Source organism: Pinus tabuliformis, chromosome 5_1, assembly GCF_031772625.1.
Source record: "Pinus tabuliformis cultivar Carrire ecotype Pingquan chromosome 5_1, CPIR1, whole genome shotgun sequence".
Classification (NCBI taxonomy): Eukaryota; Viridiplantae; Streptophyta; class Pinopsida; order Pinales; family Pinaceae; genus Pinus; species Pinus tabuliformis.
In genome coordinates, this window is record NC_142305.1 from 987,547,419 (window position 1) to 987,556,637 (window position 9,219).

General features: G+C 37.8%; 1 long non-coding RNA gene across 1 annotated transcript; it reads right to left on the reverse strand.

The window, feature by feature from the left end:
* Positions 1–2,526: 2,526 nt before the first annotated feature.
* Positions 2,527–4,203, reverse strand: LOC149168036 (uncharacterized). Its single transcript, XR_016260594.1, has 2 exons — positions 2,904–4,203; positions 2,527–2,613 (listed from the first exon to the last, which is right to left on the reverse strand). It is a non-coding gene; the product is annotated as an uncharacterized LOC149168036 (long non-coding RNA).
* Between the last annotated feature and the right edge of the window lie 5,016 nt (positions 4,204–9,219).

Below are 9,219 nucleotides of genomic sequence, written 5' to 3' on the forward strand. Positions count from 1 at the left end.
TCAAATATTCTTGTCATAAAAAGTAAAAAAAGATTATAATTGTAAGATCTGCGAAATTCCAAAAAAAAACCCAACAGAAGATACAAGGGAAAGCGACTATATATAATGAGGGTTAGAAAATCTATATACAAAGAATACAATGCAACTGATTTTTTATTTATTTTTTAATATTAGAAATAAATTGAGCGCTAAAATTTCTGAAGATTCACTCTACTCTGATCAGCTGCACTGTCTATTCTATTAAATGTTCTCTAATATGTTAGCTTGTGCAGCCTTGATGTCAACTTTATGTTGTGGTCCTGCCTATAGCTGTTTTGTTCTGTTTTTTTTTTTAATATGACGATATGAGTGGTAGTTATCAGCTCTATGCCCTATGCCCATGGTGGCGGCCCTCTTTTCGTATAAAACACAAGCAATATATTTATTGTACATGTAAATAGAAAATGAAGCATCTCATCCCAAAAACAAATGAAGATTTCCAATGGATGAAAATCTCATTATTTTTCTTACCTTATCGTATTTTTTTAAATTTATCATTTGCTGAATTTTCTTCCTTGGGCATCAACCTTGAGTCATAGTTTTACTTTTCCCATTGCTGAAAGATTGACTACGGTTGAAAATGATGATACAGTGTGGGTTGGAGCTTTTATCAGATTATACAGTGCGGGTTGGAGCTTTTGTATAATTTGAGTGATAACAATGCACTTTGTAATACTTTTGTATAATTTGAGTGATAACAATGCCCTTTATAACACTTATCATTAAGTGATGAAATCATTGTCTTCAAATCTAGAAGCTCTTTAACCAATACCCATAATCTCAAGCATATAATGCAACGTTGCATTTACTTCGTGCATTCCACATATCCATGCATACCTCAATGCATCATCAAACATAAATTTCTTTGACCTGTGAGTGTATTACTCACTTATTCAATCTACTGTCCATCACGAGAGCTCACATATGCATAGTCTATAGATTTCTAAGTTCTTTACCCAATCTTATGCGCTGGTAGTTTGCTACCTTAACCATACCCCGCTTGGGTATTTATGCAATATATGCATTAAAATAAAAATATAATAAAAAAGGTATGAAGTCAGCTCAAGGATTTTTTTTTTTTTTCCAATTTCTTAAAGTCACTTGATGTCTGCAAATAGCAATTTATACTCACAAGAAGGTAGAAGAGATATTAAGGTGGCTCAGCCGAATTTAGAACTTTAACTTCTCAAGGCCCAACTAAGTACAAATGATTAGGTAAGAAAATTAATGACTTGTCACTTGTTGACTGATCTAATTTCTATTGAAAATGCTTTCTTGTATCATGTCTTTATTCATATATCATAGCTTACTCAGCTAAGAAATCCAATGACTAGTCTCTGCAAACTTTCCCCTGACAGGTTTCTTTTAGTGTCCCATGTTTACTATTATAACACAGCCACTATTTTTCAAAAATATAACCTCCATTATAAGTAAACCTCTAAGAGTGCCTAAAGTCTCCTAAGATTTCAATTTGGGGAATACCATTATTATATATATAAGTTATTCTAGGAGAATATGCAGAAACTCGTTTAAGTCCTGAGAACTTTTGCCTTCACGCTAAACTTTCGGCAGATATTGATAAAAGTAAAGTAAGGTGGTTCAATACAAGAAGGAATCTTATTCATAATTTCCCAAAACTGAGGAATCAATGAGAGGTCAATTGGACAAATATTTTGAAGTACATTTCCTTCAACCAAAATTAAAACCAGGGCTCAGAGGGTGGAAGGCTTATTAGAGCCTAGAATAAGTACAGGGATGCAAAATTTCTGATTTAGAAGAAAAGAAGTAATTGGTCAGTGACAATTTCCATTATATTCTCTATGTGGAGTATGGAGAGAAGTATTTCTTCATAAAGTCATAGCGATTAAGGAGATATAGAAGGGTTTCATCCTTCACACCTTAGGTCAAAGAAATTAGCCCCATCCCTATGAATGACCTATTTACTTTGTCGAAGCTACCAGAAGCAGACTAAAATATTTGATGGAACTCTCTAATCTACACCCGCTCTGTAATCAGGACCTCCACAAAGTCAACCTTTGTACTAAACAAATCACTAGAGGACAGAACATAAACTCCAAAGAAAATTCTCATCGTACAATTTCCAAGCAGATCCATGAAATCCGATGAATCCCTGAAATTTCACTCTGAATTTCAAACTTCCATATTAATAATGCAGAAGCATTTAAATGTAATCCATCGTTGAGACCTTTCGAGAATTGGATAAATATATAATACCTGGATTGGAAATAGAGCATCCCATGGCTGAAAATGATTTTGCAACCGATGCAGCTAAACGAGAAGAATAGAGAGTCTGATGGAAAATTTATTATGTATGATGAAGATTATGTAAGTTGTTGGAAAAGAGAAGTATTTCGAAACTGTCACATCGTCCGTTCTTCAAGCGAGGACGAGAAAGAAAGCCCACAACATCGAACCTCAGATCTAAACCCCCAGGCCGAGGCAGAAAATGCATTAATTCTCCGCATGTCAGTTTACCCAGATATAAAGGCAAGCAATGGACGCGGAAGCAAAATGCTTCATAGTTATTCCAGCTGCTGGCCAAGTTTGTGCAAACTGTTCGGATGCCAAAACAAACATGAAAGCTAATGTTTACAACACGGCTTACTCAAAAGTCATGAGAAAAAAAATACCAAAACTAATCAAAATACACGGCGGCGACCAAAGTTCTAGGTTCAAAACCCTCTGTTCTATTTAAGCATTTCTCTCAGATCACCAAATATTCAGCCAAACAACCTGATTTAGACAGAAATTAGATACCATTCTGATTATTAGATCATCATAGCTCTCTATAGTCTCTGTTTCTATGAAGATAATAAAAAGAGCTATCATGGCGGGGTTAGTACCTTTGTTAGTTGAGGGTTTGATTAACAACGTAGGAGTCCCTGATGATACCCCTTAGAGGCCTCCTCGGTTAAGTTGCTTAAACAGGGAACTTCCAGAAGTAGAGAGCACGCTGTGGCTATCTTGTCCTTGCTATGTTGCAATAGCAAGCAGAGGGCCACGGAGGCTCATGAGGCCGGGGCGCTGGAGCATTGCAGGCAGCTTCTCGATGACGGGACGATGATAAGCAAGCGCAAGGCTTCAGCTCTAATGAAGGCTTTGGAGGACTTAAGACATGGTTTTGGGGGGTATGAAAGATGGGGAAATCAATACCCACCACCACGGGGTAATAAAGAAGCAATAATATTTGTCCTCTCGAAAATCAACTTTCAAAAACAGATCAGGGGCATCAAACATACAATGTGCCCTAGAAAAATCATCCAAAATTATTGGCACAGGACTATGCACCAAAGAAGCATAAATATCATTCACGTCTAACTCAAGGGATCACCAGCAGCAAGCATAAAAACATTAAATTAGGCACAAGCCGCAGATGCTGAAGCTTCCACGTCATCAAATTTGAGCTTGGGCCATTCATTTGCTCATGGCGGATCATCAAGAATCATTGACAGTCACCCATCATCATCCTTTGCCCAGGGTGGCTTGGCCACCTCCCGCATCCATTTATGCATTGAGAATTGTTCCTGTTTATTATGGCATATTCTCATTCAAATTGCACAGAACTGAATCTTAAAGTCCTTCCATTATTTATGTGACATCTCAAGGTTCACCGTCTGCTTATGTTGTTGCTGCCTGATGCACCTTTTTCTTGTAGCCAACATTATAACTGGACACCCTTTCTGTCTCGTTGACATGTAAAACCCTTTTAATTGGATTTTTTTTTTGCTATAACATTGCCTTGCATAATCCTTTGGTCAGGTTTAATTCATAACAGATGTGTTCCTTTTTGAGAATGAATTAAAAATGAGTTCTTGTAGTTTTGCACCCTCATGCAGACCTCTGTCACTGGAAAATAAGCTTCATGGATTGCCAATTGCAATTTTTTTTTTTGTTGGAAGTGCTCCAAGAAACAGGCACTGAGGCAATGCATGTACAGGGCACACTTCCTTTAAATTAGATTCCATGTTTGACAGGTAATTATTCTGCCAAAACTACCGGGGATTTACACTCAGCTTTATCCCTTTGGAATACAACCTTCAGGTGTGGCAGGTCAAAGTGAGAATGGAACCACAGTGGATGGCTTAATATTCTGTTAACCCTACTAGCGAACCAAAGTCTGGCTGGCCTGAATTGCAAGTTTGAAGCTTAGAAGCTTTTGCTTATGGTCATGTGAATTTAAAAAAAGGAACAGTTGATAATATTCAGATTTATGTTTAAAAAGTAAAGGTGTCTCGGTGGAGCTGACAGGAACCATGCAATCGGAATAATACTCTGATGTTCTGTGCTCAAGTCCTTTTTTTCTTATCTAGGATGCTAGCATGTTGTGATATCTAAGATAGGTTCCTTTGCAAGAAAAACTTTAGTTCCGAATCAATTTAAGAAAAATGACTTTAGTATAGGTGATATTAGTACCTTCGCTTCACCACAACTAAAGTACTAAATATTAGTAACTAGACAACAAGGCGTACCTTACTGAAACCCAGTACTAAATATCCAGTGTTGTGGCGTCTATTGGTTGAAAGCGATGCTCTTATCAAATCAAAAGCTCAGTCTAGTCCATCCACCGATCCAAGATTCTTAAGAAAGATAAGCTGAAGGGTACTAAAAGCAAATGAATTAATCAAATCAAAAGCTCACTCTGAGCTATTCACAGATCCCGTGCTTATTACTTGCAGAGCTTAGAAAATGGCGGGGATTTTGCAGAAAGAAAGAAATAGCGCCAAACTACTAGTGGTCCTCCCATCCACGACTTTCCTATCTATTCACAAAAAAAATGAATGACCTCGTTCTATGAGAAGGAGAAATACATCTAAACGCACGCATGCTTTTTGGGTAGTCTAAATGGAAATCTCGACCCCTGATATGTATTTACGGTGGTTATAATATAAATCTTGGAAAAATAAAATCTGAAATTAGATTAAAAATTAGGAAACCTCTTGCTGTATTATTAGAACAAAAAAAAATCCAAGATCCGCATTAGGTCAAGATTATTATCACTCAAACAGATTTGTAGATCTGGAAGTCACACTAAAACAACAACCCATTACCAAAAACAATTAGGCAGGGAAGGAATCACATGGGAAATTTTGTTCAGAAATGTTGACGGCTTCCCCAAAAGAAATCGATAAATCATTTAGATCGAATTTTTCTATATTACAATGTTTATAGGCCCTAAGAGTTGAACTTGCTCTGATACCATATGTAACAGTCCAAAAATAAATATCTAATTTAACATTAAATTTAAATGAGAGTGGCACTTACCTAGCCCAATAAACATGTAATTAATAAAACTAAATTCAACTATGAATAGTGCTTACCTGTGGTAGAAGTAGGCTTACCGCAACAAGGTTTTGGGGACGACTCTCCACCCAACCGTAGGCTCAATTGTGCAAAGAATTGCTACAACTGGCCACCCTCGAGCCCTCAATCAACGTACTACTGCCAGTGACTCCTATGCCTTAGACCACCATTCTCCCAAGAGAATGAAAGCTAGAATCTCGGAAACATGGAATGCAGGAATGCCTCTCATCTTCCTCACCATGTATTAAATAGAACAAACATTGGAAGGGGAACCACATGCACACACTCCATGTGTCTACATGCAACTTTCTTTTGGTTTTTAGCTTTCTTGTTTTATTTGTTTACTTTTTTTTCTTTTTTTTTAGCTTTCTTGTTTTATTTCTATTTATTCTTATTTAGAGCTTTAGTATAGTTATTAATATTTTTTATTTTTAATATCATTTATTATTTAACATTTAGGATTTATTATTTTTATTATTTATTATTAAGTGATTTATTTATTATTATTTATTCTTTATCTTATTAATTATTATTTTTGTATTATTATTATTTTTATTATTTATTATTAAGGGGAGGGATATTACACACCACACTGGGTATATTGATGTGCCCCTCACCATCTTGCATGTCCTCTTGCTCAACCTCCTCTTGAAGCTCCTGACATCTAAATCCCGGTCTCTCCTTGGTCTCACCCTCTAAATGTCCTCATCCTGCCCACTCCCTTTGAAGGGGTCTAGCGTCCTTTAGGTCAAATCTCTCCACGAGCCTTTGTGTGAACTTTGTGTAGGATGTGATATGTGCATGACCCAAAGGAATCAACCCTCGGTACCACCACTCCATAACATCTCCATCCAAGTGCAAGGCGGCATGTCTAATAGTGTTTGCCTCCCTCATGGGGTTTAGCCAGAAATATGTGTCCAGTTCTTTTACCGAATTTCTGACAGAACTCCTAGCTAAACCATCAATGTGGGTGAGGGTCATTTTTCCCTCAGTGCTACTCACTCTCCCTTGAGCCATGGGTTTGTCTATGGTTCACCCATCGGAGTGCATACACACCCAAGCCTTCCATAATCTTGTTGGGAGCCCCACAACTGGCCAATATCATGCTCTAATACCACTATAGTATTCCTAGTGGAAATTTTACAATGATAACAAAGACATGCAAAAATAAATAACACAGAAAATTCAGAAATGCATACACATAAACCAGAAATTTCTGCAAATCCCCAAACTGACCAAATTTTATTAATAATATATGTTGTGGTACAAATGAGTTGGAGAAAGTGCACCTGGGCTTGCGCAAGGCAAGCTACAAGAACAAGGTGATGAATACAAGAAAGCCCAACGGCTGCAATAACCAACTCCTCTAGAAAACTGTGTTGTTGCTCCAAAACTACACTGTTGCCTGAATTTGCCCCTAATTTTCCCACTCTAGAGTGCCCAAAAAATTCTAGGAATTTGGGATTGTGATCCTTGCCCAAAACCCATAAAGGGTTTCCCCTGGTTCTGTTGGAAAAAGTAACTATGTTTAGTCTTCAATAATGTACTTGAGTCATTATGTAATGTACTTGTCAAAAGAATAAAGAAAAGAATTATTATTATTATTATTGTGACTTATTAAAGCACATGTTTCATACTTGGGTCACTATGTTTTAGGTCAAAGTCCCCTTTGAGGACTTTTAGGATTTATTTTGAGTCTAGAATTATTGTACATTTAAAGAGACCATTCTTGGGCTTTTGAATCATGTAAATCAATTACGTATTGAGTCAAATATGAATTATGGAACCTCAACACCATATCGGCCTAAGAGAAGATCAAGTTGGCATAAGGACCCATTCTACCCCACAAGAAGCCTATAAAAGGAAGGTCTACGAGTACATTTGGAGCATCACTTCTCATTCTTTCTCTTCTAGGCAGAGGTGCGAAGTAGGAAGCTGGGAAAGTCTGTTGTTGGAAAGCTGAAGTGAATGCGAGATTGGGGGAGTCAAGAAAATTCAAAATTTTGGTGGTGGTCTCTCTCCGTTTCGTGTTCTGGATTGGGAGAATGAAGTCTCCCAAGTTGGATTGCTGCAAGAAGTCGTGAGCTGGCACAAGTTGCTACATATCCGAAGTTGCCGGAAAGAGATCAATCTTCTAGAGGCTGACTTGGTGTGGAGGGAAGGTCTAGTCAAGGTCTAGGGTGAAGAGTCTCAAAGAATACTATTGAAAGGAAGAATTACTTTGACTGGGTTTTCCCCTGGAGGGGGTTTTTACCCTAGCATGTGCCTACATCTTGTGTTCATTTTTTTATGTGCTACTGCTTTGTGTAATTGCTTGATGAACTAGGAAAGAAGATATAAAGAATCGTAATAACAAGTAACATCACAAGTAATTATCAATATCGAGAAAATCTTTACTGCCTTTCTGATTTTCCAACATGGTATCAGAGCTTTGGTGAAGAAAGAAGAAAAAGGCAGATCCATTCATAGGCACTATCTCAAGGAAGGAATCTATCATATTCAAGGAATATGTTTAACTCTATCAAGGGTGAGAACAAGCTTGAAGGAGCATCTAACTTCAGACCCTGGAAGAAGAGAAATGACCTAATCCTCGAGAAGAACAAGGTATTAGATCTGGTAAAAGGAAATGTAAAGAACCCTACCGAAGAAACCAATAATGCCGACAAAGCAAAATTCAGGGATATAGAATTGGTGGCTATGACTTTGATGGTAGAAAGGATATCTATGGCTGCCAATCCCGAGGAAGTATCAAATGCTTATGCTGCTCATCATAAAGAAAAGAGATCGAAGGGATGAAGAAAAAAAATTGACATGTCTTAGATATAGTGCTATTTGTTGATTTTGGGTAACATCGGATGTGATCTAGCCTTGAAAATTGGTGGAGAGGCTAAGGCACATGAGATATCCAAGACCCAAAAGTCGTTTGGAGAAATTCCACCCGAATGAGGAGTTATTAAAATAATTAATATTTTTAATGAATTCCTAAGTCTAAACTTAGGAAAATAAAAATATTAATGTGTATTAATAAAATATGGGTGAGAAAGTTCTAAGTGACGGGATCAAGTCAGTTCTAATCTTAGCCGTTGATTAGGGACTTAATCTCAACTGTTGATTCATCAACAGGAAAAGTACAAGAGGAGGCTTGAGGGTTAGTTGGAGATACACCAAGTGATAAAAGAATTCGATTTTCTGGGGTGAAGTTTGTTGAGGAAATCGAGTTAGTGATCAAAGTTGTAGCGAGGGGAAGTTCAACAAGGGATTTTCATCCGAGGCTGAAGAATACATAACAGAGAGGCAACACAGTGTCGGGAGAGACAACGCAGTGCCGAGAGAGAAGGGCTGACACAGAGGCCGAAGAGCTAATGCAGAGGATGCAAAAGGCTGACGTGGGAACCGTAGATGCTGATGCTGGGCCTCAAAGGCAGCGCTGGGGAGATTCTGTGGGGCAGACTGGGAGCAGATCAGTAGATTCTGAGCCCAGAGAGGGTGACACAACTCCTGGAGGAGTGACGTAGTTCCTGAGTAGTGCTTGGAGCAGCTTTCGGTGTCCAACATAAGGAACAACCGAAGTCGTTGTGGGGTTTGATCATCCAGTTGTTGATTTGTCGGAATATATTTGCCGGAATATCTGTCTCCGGATAGAGGTATTGTTGCCGAGGATATTCTCTGTTGGGTGAGCCATTTCTAGCACCCTAGTTGTATTCACGAAATCTATTTAATAATACAAACCCTATATATGTTGCACTGGTTTTTCCAAATTGGGTTTTTCCGGGGACGATTGTCCAAAAATAACGGTGTCCCTTGTCTTATTGTTTCTGTTTATTTCAGTGCATGATTTGTATGTTTGTGAAGGCTGCA